The sequence below is a fragment of the Oncorhynchus nerka genome, linkage group LG19 (assembly GCF_034236695.1).
Source record: "Oncorhynchus nerka isolate Pitt River linkage group LG19, Oner_Uvic_2.0, whole genome shotgun sequence".
Lineage (NCBI taxonomy): Eukaryota > Metazoa > Chordata > Actinopteri > Salmoniformes > Salmonidae > Oncorhynchus > Oncorhynchus nerka.
The window spans coordinates 26,899,436-26,910,859 of NC_088414.1; the positions used below are offsets into that span (position 1 = coordinate 26,899,436).

At 43.6% G+C, this 11,424-nt stretch overlaps 1 pseudogene; it reads left to right on the plus strand.

The window, feature by feature from the left end:
- The first annotated feature begins 7,784 nt into the window (after positions 1 to 7,784).
- Positions 7,785 to 9,439, plus strand: LOC115146926 (histamine H2 receptor-like; annotated as a pseudogene).
- Positions 9,440 to 11,424: the final 1,985 nt, after the last annotated feature.

The window sequence follows — 11,424 nt, forward strand, 5'->3', positions numbered from 1 at the left end:
TCTGTTATCTGATTGGAGCTCTGATAGCACAGTGTAATCACATCAACTGCCAGCTCGCAGTCAGTCTACACTATGCCATTGTCATCCATCCTTAATGAGTATATTGGCTCAACCAGCACTGTGCATGCCATGTTTCATCTGTCTGTAATAGGAACACTAGCTACATTACCTGGGTTAGGGAGGTCAGATAGTGGGAACAACAGAACTCACTGTTACTGGTTGTGAAAAAAAGAGACTGTATCCATTTAGCCAATTAGATCATAATCCCACAAGAACATGAACATTTTCAGCAGTCTGGAAATGTTCAATACCTTGGTCAAGTCTAAGCTAATGTTAGAGCCCTCAATCTCACACAAATGATCAAGGAACCTACCAGGTACAACCCCAAATCTGTAAACACGGGCACCCTCATAGATATCCTCCTGACCAACCTGCACTCTAAATACACCTCTGCTGTGTTCAACCAGGATCTCAGCGATCCCTGCCTCATTGCCTGCGTCCGTTATGGGTCCATAGTCAACAATTGATATGGTAGCTGAAAATCCCCCAAAAACAACCAGACATTTATTTTTTGAGGTCCCAGGCTCTTATAATGGAAAGCTATGGGTCCTATGCAATTTTAGCTCCCAGAATTCAATTCTTATTGATTCCACTAGATGTCAACAGTCTTTGTTTAAGGATTCAGGCTTGTTTCTTCCAAAACAAGGAAGAATTTGGAGTTTTGGTACAAAGAGTCACAGTGGAAAATCAGTCTGTCGGCGCGTGACGAAAAGGAGGCGCGCCTGTTAATTTTACTTTTCTATTGAACATACTCCTTTCCGTATGAAATATTATAGTTTATTTACATTTTAGGGTACCTGAGGATTAGATAGAAACGTAGTCTGACTGGTTTGAACAAAGTTTAGCGGTAGCTTTTTGGATTCCTTTGTCTGCATGTTGAACAAGTGGATTACTGAAATCGATGGCGCCAACTAAACTGACTTTTGGGATATAAAGAAGGATTTCATCTAACAAAACGACCATTCATGTTGTAGCTGGGACCCGTGTGATTGCAAACAGAGGAAGATTTTCAAAAATAAGCGATTTATTTAATCACTATTTGTGATTTTATGAAGCCTGTGCTGCTGGAAAAATATTTTGATGTGGGGTGCCGTCCTCAAACAATCGCATGGTATGCTTTCGCTGTATAGCCTATTATAAATCGGACAATGCAGTTAGATTAACAAGAATTTAAGCTTTTAAACGATATAAGGCCCTTGTATGTTCGTAAATGTTTAATATTATGATTATTTATTTGAATTGCGCGCCCTCCAATTTCATCGGATGTTGGGTCGTTAGCGGGACTCCAAGCTTTAAGAATTAAGAAATGTTCTAGTAACCTTCCAGAATAAACAACACCTCATTGTGCCAGTAGCAAGCACATTCATTAAAATGTCTCATTCACATGATGTGCAATTGTATTACCATCATGAAAGAAAACAAATATGAAATAAAGTGAAGGACAACATTTGATGATATTTCAACCATATTACACACCATTGGGTTATTGAGTTTAATTTTCTAGTCTAAATACACTACATGACCAAAAGTATGTGGACACATGCTCGTCGAACATCTCATTCCAAAATCATGGGCATTAATATAGAGTTAGTCCCCCCTTTGCTGCTATAACAGCCTTCACTCTTCTGGGAAGGCCTTCAACTAGATGTTGGAACATTGCTGCGGGGACTTGCTTCCATTCAGTCACAAGCATTAGTGAGGTCAGGCAATGATGTTGTGCGATTAGGTCTGGCTCGCAGTTGGCATTCCAATTCATCCCAAAGGGGTTTGATAGGGTTGAGGTCAGGGCTCTGTGCAGACCAGTCAAGTTCTTACACACCGATCTCGACAAACCATTTCTGTATGGACCTCGCTTTGTGCACGGGGGCATTGCCATGCTGAAACAGGAAAGGGCAGAAACAGGAAAGGGCACAGAATCGTCTAGAATGTCATTGTATGCTGTAGCTTTACGATTTCCCTGGAACTAAAGGGCCTAGCTCGAACCATGAAAAACAGACCCAGACCATTATTCCTCCTCCACCAAACTTTACAGTTGGCACTATTCATTTGGGCAGGTAGCATTCTCCTGGCATCCGCCAAACCCAGATTTGTCCGTCAGACTGCCAGATGGTAAAGCGTGATTCATCACTCCAGAGAAAGCATGTTTACTGCTCCAGAGTCCAATGGCGGCAAAATGTACACCACTCTAGCCGACGCTTGGCATTGCGCATGGTGATCTTAGGCTTGTGTGCGGCTGCTCGGGCATGGAAACCCATTTAATGAAGCTCCCAGCTTGTGTGGCCTACCACTTCGCAGCTGAGCCGTTGTTGCTCCTAGACGTTTCCAGTTCACAATAACAGCATTTACAGTTGTCCGGGGCAGCTCTAGCAGTGCAGAAATTTGAGGAACTGACTTGTTAGAAAGGTGGCATCCTAAGGTGGCATCCTAATCTACTCCAGAGTTAGCCTGCAAAGTTCTGTCATACTATCTAGGTCTATTCGAGTTCGTACTGTTAGGTGTCCTAAACTGGGATATGCTTAACACCCCGGCCGTCCGTAATTTCTAAGATAGATGCCCTCAATCTCATACAAATGATCAAAGAATCCACCAGGTACAACCCTAAATCCGTAAACATAGCAACCCTCATAGATATTATCATGACCAACTTGCCCTCCAAATACACCTCTGCTGTTTTCAATCAGGATCTCAGTGATCACTGCCTCATTGCCTGCATCCGTTATGGGTCCGCGGTCAAACGACCACCCCTCATCACTGTCAAATGCTCCCTAAAACACATCTGAGAACAGGCCTTTCTAATCGACCTGGCCCGGATATCATGGAAGGATAGAGGATGTCTGGTTGTTCTTTAAAAGTAATTTCCTCACCATCTTAAATAAGCATTCCCCTTTCAAAAAATGTAGAACTAAGAACAGATATAGCCCTTGGTTCACTCCAGACCTGACTGCCCTCGACCAGTACAAAAACATCCTGTGGCGTACTGCACTAGCATCGATTAGTCCCCGCGATATGCAACTTTGTAGGGAAGTCAGTAACCAATACACACAGTCAGTTAGGAAAGCAAAGGCTAGCTGTTTCAAACAGAAATTTGCATCCTGCAGCTCTAACTCCAAAAAGTTCTGGGACACTGTAAAGTCCATGGAGAATTAGTGCACCTCATCCCAGCTGCACACTGCACTGAGGCTAGGAAACACTGTCACCACTGATAAATCCATGATAATTGAGGATTTCAATAAGCATTTCTCTACGGTTGGCCATGCTTTCCTCCTGGCTACCCCAACCCCGACCAACAGCTCCGCACCCCCCGCAGCTGCTTGCCCAAGCCTCCCCAACTTCTCCTTCACCCAAATCCAGTTAGCAGATGTTCTGAAAGAGCTGCAAAACCTGGACCCGTACAAATCAGCTGCGCTAGAGAATCTGGACCCTCCCTTGCTAAAATTATCCACCACCATTTTTGCAACCCCTATTACTAGTCCGTTCAACCTCTCCTTCGTATCATCCGAGATTCCTAAATATCGGAAAGCTGCCACAGTCGTTCCCCTCTTCAAAGGGGGTGACACTCTAGACCCAAACTGTTACAGACCTATATCCATCCTTCCCTGCCTTTCCGAAGTCTTCGAAAGCTAAGTTAACAAGCAGATCACTGACCATTTTGAATCCCACCGTACCTTCTCCCCGCTGTGCAATCCTGTTTCCGAGCTGGTCACAAGTGCACCTCAGCCATGCTCAAGGTACTAAACGATATCATAACCGCCATCTATAAAAGACAGTACTATGTGGCCGTCTTCAGCGACCTGGCCAAGGCTTTCGACTCTGTCAATCACCGCATTCTTATCGGCAGACTCGACAGCCTTGGTTTCTCTAATGACTGTCTTGCCTGGTTCACCAACTACTTATCAGATAGAGTTCAGTGTGTCAAATCGGAGGACCTGTGCGGACCTCTGGCAGTCTCCATGGGGGTACCACAGGGTTAAATTCTCGGGCCGACTCTTTTCTCTGGAAATATCAATGATGTCGCTCTTGCTGCGGGTGATTCCTACATCCACCTCTACGCAGACAACACCATTATATATACATCTGGCCCTTCTTTGGACACTGTGTTAACAAATCTCCAAACGAGCTTCAACGCCATACAACACTCCTTCCATGGCCTCCAACTGCTCTTAAACGCTAGTATAACTAAATGCATGCTCTTCAACCGATCGCTGCCCGCACCTTCCCGCCCGACAAGCATCGCTACTCTGGACGGTTCTGACTTAGAATATGTGGACAACTACAAATACCTAGGTGTCTGGCTAGACTGTAAACTCTCTTTCCAGACTCACATTAAGCATCTCCAATCCAAAATGAAATCTAGAATTGGCTTTCTATTTCGCAACAAAGCCTCCTTCACTCACGCTGCCAAACATATCCTCGTAAAACTGACTATCCTACCGATCCTCGACTTTGGCGATATCATTTACAAAATAACCTCCAACACTCTACTCAGCAAATTGGATGCAGTCTATCACAGTGCCATCCATTTTGTCACCAAAGCCCCATATATCACCCACGACTGCAACCTGTATACTCTCGGCGGCTGGCCCTTGCTACATATTCGTCGCCAGACCCACTGGCTCCAGGTCGTCTATAAGTCTTTGCTAGGTAAAGCTCTGCCTTATCTCAGCTCACTGGTCACCAAAACAACATCCACCTGTAGCTCATGCTCCAGCAGGTATGTCTCACTGGTCATCCCCAAAGCCAACACCTACTTGGCTGCCTTTCCTTTCAGTTCTCTGCTGCCAAAGACTGGAACAAATTGCAAAAATCGCTGAAGTTGGAGACTTATATCTCCCTCACTAACTTTAAGCATCAGCTATCTGATCGCTTCAGCTGTACACAGCCAATCTGTAAATTGTGCATCCACTACCTCATCCCCATTTCTGCTCTTTTGCACCCCAGTATCTCTACTTGGTCTCTATGATATTATTGCGTAATGCGATAATTTTCTTATGGGTCAATGCAATGGCTGCTATGTCATCCAACACAGCCTCTAGCTCGTACTACTTAACCTCTTCAGTCGACCCTCTACTTTTTTGAACATTTTGTTAAAAATCGCGCAACATTTCAGCGCCCTGCTACTCATGCCAGGAATATAGTACGTTCATATGGTTAGAATGTGTGGATAGGAAACCCTCGGACGTTTTTAAAACTGGTTAAATCACGACTGTGGCTATTACATAACGTGCGTTACATCGGAAAGCGCAGGAAAACCTGATCACAGAAAATGGAAATAAATATCCTTGCGCCACTTCCAGCAATTGTTAACAGTGAGCCGAATTAGATAAGGCCGAGCATTCAACTCCCACAGCATCCCCATGTTGTCTAGAGTCTTGTGAATTGAATCATCTTTGATTCTTGGTTGAACCGAAACAGGGGCACCGCTTACCTCCGGTCTCCGCCCAGATCATTCCGGAAGAGCTCTCTCCTGAAATTTTTTCCAAGACGACAGCTAATGATATTTACACCGCCTACGGATGATTTTTATCGCTTATTAACGTTTACTAATACCTAAAGTAGCATTACAAACGTATTTCGAAGTGTTTTGTGAAAGTTTATCGTCTACTTTTTGAATTTTAAAAAATGACGTTACGTTGTGAAATCGCTGTTTTTTTCGTTTATCACACAGTCTACATATAACGATATCTTGGCTTTATATGGCCCGATTTAATCGAAATAAAGACCCAATAGTGTTTATGGGACATCTAGGAGTGCCAACAAAGAAGATGGTGAAAGGTAATGACTGTTTTCTATTTTATTGTGCGGTTTGTGTAACGCCGAAATGCTAATTATTTTGTTTACGTCCCCTGCTGTGCTTTTCTGTTGTAGTGTATTGGTGCATGCTATCAGATAATAGCTTCTCATGCTGTCGCCGAAAAGCATTTTAAAAATCGGACTTGTTGCCTGGATTCACAACGAGTGTAGCTTTAATTTGATACCCTGCATGTGTATTTTAATGAACTTTTGAGTTTTAACTAATACTATTAGCATTTAGCGTAGCGCATTTGCATTTCCAGAGCTCTAGTTGGGACGCAAGCGTCCCAAGTAGAGGCAAGAGGTTAACATCAGCCTACTAAAGCACCATTGATTTGTGTTAAAATATAATCTCCACAGAGCCCATTATAGCATAGCCTAATGGCCATTGTTTCATTCTTTGTTATCAGGGCTGCTTCAAAGAGGTAATCTGCTGCGGAACGGTGAAAACAGAAATGGCTAAAAAACATCCTCCACTGCATCGGCAATACAGCATCCTCCCGCAGTGTAACCCCTTCAGAAGCACTCATTAACCTGATCGATACTGACAGCTGAATTGACAGGACCCTGTCATTATACCAAGTCCTCAACAAGCTTGTGTCGTGTCTTTGGCATCATTTAAGTGAAGACTTTTATTTTATCAAATAAATTCTCTGTAATTATTATTACATGTTTAAACTAATCATGTAAATGTAATTAACTAGGAAGTTGGGCAACCAAGGAAAATCTTCAGATTACAAAGTTAGAATTTTCCTAATATAACTCTTCAGATATTTTATTTCAATTAGTCTTCAAATTAATTAATTATTCTTTACCTGACGTTAGTCTCATTCCAAACGTCATAACGTTGTAAATTGTTGGTCATCTGCACAAACCCAGCCTTTACTATGACTCATGCATACATCAATTGTCTTAATCATTTATTTACTAACTAACTAAATAATCATATAAATGCATAAACAAACAGTAGATATGGTTACAAGGAAATGTTAGGGAAGGTTCCCTAGTGGGCTAAGCCAATATGACGGCTTGGTGGACAAAGGGAAGTGAGTGTGAACTGAGAAGGGCGGGAAAGACAAAATGGAGTTACTACACAGTTGATAATTATATTTATTGAAATGCTAATCCTTTGCACATGAACGGTCAGTAATTTGGGAATAATTGCAATCAATATATATTTACGCCCAGTGTCGTCGTGATCTCTGTTGGAATCGTCAGTCCTTCTGTTTGGAAAGCTAATCCGAGCACTTCTCTGCTTCCCTGACGTCTTTGGTGGTTAGAATGGATACTTCAGAGTACCATTCAGAAATGTTCTTATAGAATAGGTGTTTCGGCGGTTGTCACTCTTCACATCCCAGGTTGACATAATTTCTAGCTGCAGACTAGTAATTAGTATCTAAGATTTGCTCTTATTCTGTCGGGATCGATAGTCTCAGAGTTGAACCTTTTCCACCCGTGTGGCCAATGCTCCACGTGGTATGGTTAGGAATTCAACAACCATTACAACCTTAGCTTAAACTGAGGTTTTTGGGGTCTCTACTCAAACCTCTGCCCCCTCAGCTGACTGAGATATGCATGGTCTGAAGAGGATTTCTTCAGGTGTTTTTTTTATTTGTAACAGTAGAAAAGGGCTGTCCCATGAGCCAGATAATGGCTGTGCTCATGGGGGTGGGCCAATGACTTAGTTAATCTTTAAAGGGAATACAATTCTCACAACTTAATGGTTTATCATAGCATTACATAATTTCACAAATAGTTTAATCTTTACTCATTCATTTTATACAATAATTAGATGCAAACCTCATAACAGAGGCACCTGTATAAACAGAGTTATGGTAATGTGGCTGTATTGTCTTTCATGAGGTCACATACATGAAACGAAATGGACCAGGTCGTAGCTGGCTTCTCCACCGACCGTTTACACGTGGGACACCATGATCTACATGGCTCTCCGTTGGCTGTTTCTAGTGTCCTTCATCGTGCTGACCATCTGTGGGAACATGCTGGTGTGTTTGGCCGTGGGGCTCAGCCGCCGCCTGTGTCGCATTTCTAACGGCTTTCTTCTGCTAGCCGTGACGGATCTGTTACTGGGTCTGCTGGTGCTGATCCTCTCTGCCACCCTGGAGCTGCTGAGTGGACACTGGCTCCTGGGAGGCATCCTTTGTAACATCTACATCTCTCTGGATGTGATGCTCTGTACAGCCTCCACCCTGACCCTGCTGGCCATCAGTGTGGACCGTTACCTGGCCATCTCAACTCCGATATGCGGCCCCCGCAGGGTCACCCCTCCCCGGGTAGCTCAGGCCATCACTGTCATCTGAGTCACTTCCCCACTTCCTTCCTCCCCATCCACCTGGGCTGGAACACGGGTGACTTCAGAATGCAGAACCTGGACTGGGTCGAGGTGGAGGGACGCACCTGTCGCTTTGAGTGGCACAACAACTACGTGCTTCTGTCTACCTCCCACTACTGGTCATGTACGATACGTACCACTGAATCTTTTGGATAGCACGTGAACAGGTTAGTGTTTTATTTCTTATCCATACTTGTTGTGCAGTAGTACCATTACCAGTGGTAGAAGTGATACTAGTAATTATGTCTGGAGCATCAATAGTAGTACTGGAAGAATTAGTCGTAGATCTTAGAGTTGCATCCATTTATTAATGTAATCCGCTCAGTCGTCCATCTGCTGACCTGTTTCTCAAACCTTCCATTCCATTCCAGTCTTCATCCTTCCATTCGGGTACGGCGTATCCGAGCTGCCACTGCTTCAATCGCACGCACGCACAGCATCAGCGGCGGCCACAGCACAAGGCCACAGTGACACTAGCAGCAGTTCTGGGGCCCTTAGTTATCTGCTGGTTATACCTCACTATTGTACCTTTACCTGCATGGGCATCGGGGCAGATACTAATCCCCCTGCTACTGCCCTCTCTGTGGTGCTGTTGCTGAGCTACTTTAACTCGGCTGTCAATCCCATCCTGTACCCGGCCCTGAACAGGAACTTCCGCAGGGCCTATGAGGAGCTGCTGTGCTGCATGGGGCTAGCGTGGAGACACACGTCCACAACTATCTTTGTGTCCCTGCAGAAACGAGTGCCATCTTTCTAATGCACACAGAGATACTCATCTAACCAATGGCCACAGAGACACTGTCACGCCCTGACCATAGAGAGCTGTTTATTCTCTGTGTTGGTTGGGGTGTGATCGTGACTAGGGTGGGTCATCTAGGTGATTAATGGTTTATGTTGGCCTGGTATGGTCCCCAATCAGAGACAGCTGTTTATCGTTGTCTCTGATTGGGGATCATATTTAGGTAGCCATTTTCCCCATTGTGATTTGTGGGATCTTGTCTACAGTTTGTTGCTTGTGTGCACACCAGTAGCGTCACGGTTCGTTTGTGCTTTATTGTTTTGTTCAGTGAGTTTCGGTTAATTAAAATATGTGGAACTCTATGCACGCTGCTGCGCCTTGGTCCAATCATTATAACGATCGTGACAGACGCCCTCCTCAAGGACAATCAGCCAGAGGGGAAGAGCCTCACACTGCAGGAGAGAAACAGCAGCACCATCGCTGACCAGACCAGGTAAAACACATAGTACTGGAAATTACACAGTAGTAACATACTGGATCGGGACCAGGTAACACATACAGGACACATCATAAAGGTATATGTCAGACAATACAGAGTATGTTCTTATTATGTCACCAACAAGAGGCCCTCTCTCTCCGTTTCATGTCCTAACTCACCTTCTACTACCTGGACACAGATGAGCCAGACAGACACATAACACAGGTGAGAAGAACAGACAGTGCAGATCAGTCACACTCATGTATACAGAGGTTAAAAAAAAGTAACATAGAAAACATCTCCACTGGACGAAGGTGAAAGTGTCCAGGCCGATCATTTCCCCAGCTAACTGATAGATCTGTAAAGGTTTCTAGAGGGTGGTGCTATTCTCTCTGCTGCACACCCACTGGTGGTGAATCAGTGACTACCCTGGCTGGATTAACTTGGTGAATCAGTGACTACCCTGGCTGCATTAATTTGGTGAATCAGTGACTACCCCGGCTGGATTAATTTGGTGACTCAGTGACTACCCTGGCTGGATTAATTTGGTGAATCAGTGACTACCCCGGCTGGATTAATTTGGTGAATCAGTGACTACCCTGGCTGGATTAATTTGGTGAATCAGTGACTACCCCGGCTGGATTAATTTGGTGAATCAGTGACTACCCTGGCTGGATTAATTTGGTGAATCAGTGACTACCCTGGCTGGATTAATTTGGTGAATCAGTGACTACCCTGGCCAGATTAATTTGGTGAATCAGGAATCAGTGACTACCCTGGCTGGAGTTACTTGGTGAATCAGTGACTACCCCGGCTGGATTTACTTGAATGTGTGTGTTCATCCCTAATAGGTGCAGCATGTCCACTCAGGGCTATGTTGGATGGATTCTAGGAGGTTGGCCGAGGGGAAAGAAGGACATCTGGAAGTGTCATCCAGGGATCCTGTAAATAATGTACTCCTGCGTCAACAGCCAGGCTGGAGAGTTCCACTGGGAATAGGTTCCCTCACATCAGTGGTTCCCAAACCCTTTAGTGTCGTGACATCTTCCTGTCACTGCCAACAGCTCTATCCAAAACCCGGCATAAATAACTGACCCACTATTTGGAATGTACTGGCTCACATCAACCCAACCACCCCCACATTCACGTGTTGCCGAGATACACTCAGCCGTTCTGCCGTAATGTAGAATGTGACATTCGCACTATGACACTTTGTTTGGCTGTTTATCAGAACGTGGAGTCATTTCCTGATGGCTTTTGTCCACTGGATTTGTAGACTGCTTTGTTTCTGTCATGTGACCTCCTTGTAGATCAAATAGTGAATAATATAAATGAAATTGTTAAAGAAGTACCCACACAAACTCTTTTAAACAGATATTTGCACTCCGTACGTTGTAAGCAGTGATGTAAAGTACAACTTAAGTAGTTTTTTTGGGTATCTGTACTTTACTTCACCATTTATATTTTTTGACTACTTTTACTTCACTACATTCCTGAAGACAAATATTGTACTTTACTCCATACATTTGCCTTGACACCCAAAAGTACTCGTTACATTTTGAATACTTAGCAGGGCAGGAAAATAGTAAAATTCACAAACATCCCTGGTCATCCCTACTGCCTCTAAATGATGTCTGAGTGTGCCCCTGGCTTTTATGTCAATTTAAAAAAACAATAAAATGGTGCCATCTGGTTTGCTTAATATAAGGAATTTGAAATTATTTATACTTTTACTTTTGATACTTAAGTATATTTTAAAACAAATATTTTTACTCAAGTAGTATTTTACCGGGTGGCTATTTCTATTATGGTATCTTTACTTTTACTCATGTATGACAGTTGGGTACTTTTTCCACCACTGTAGGCAAGGACTTATGTAAAGTCATCCACACAAGAACAGAGGTGACACAAAACTAATGGAATTAATTTTTATCGGTTTGTGCATATCAATGTTAATGACCTATGTTTCTACTATACAATTCAATCTAAAAATGTTATTTAAAA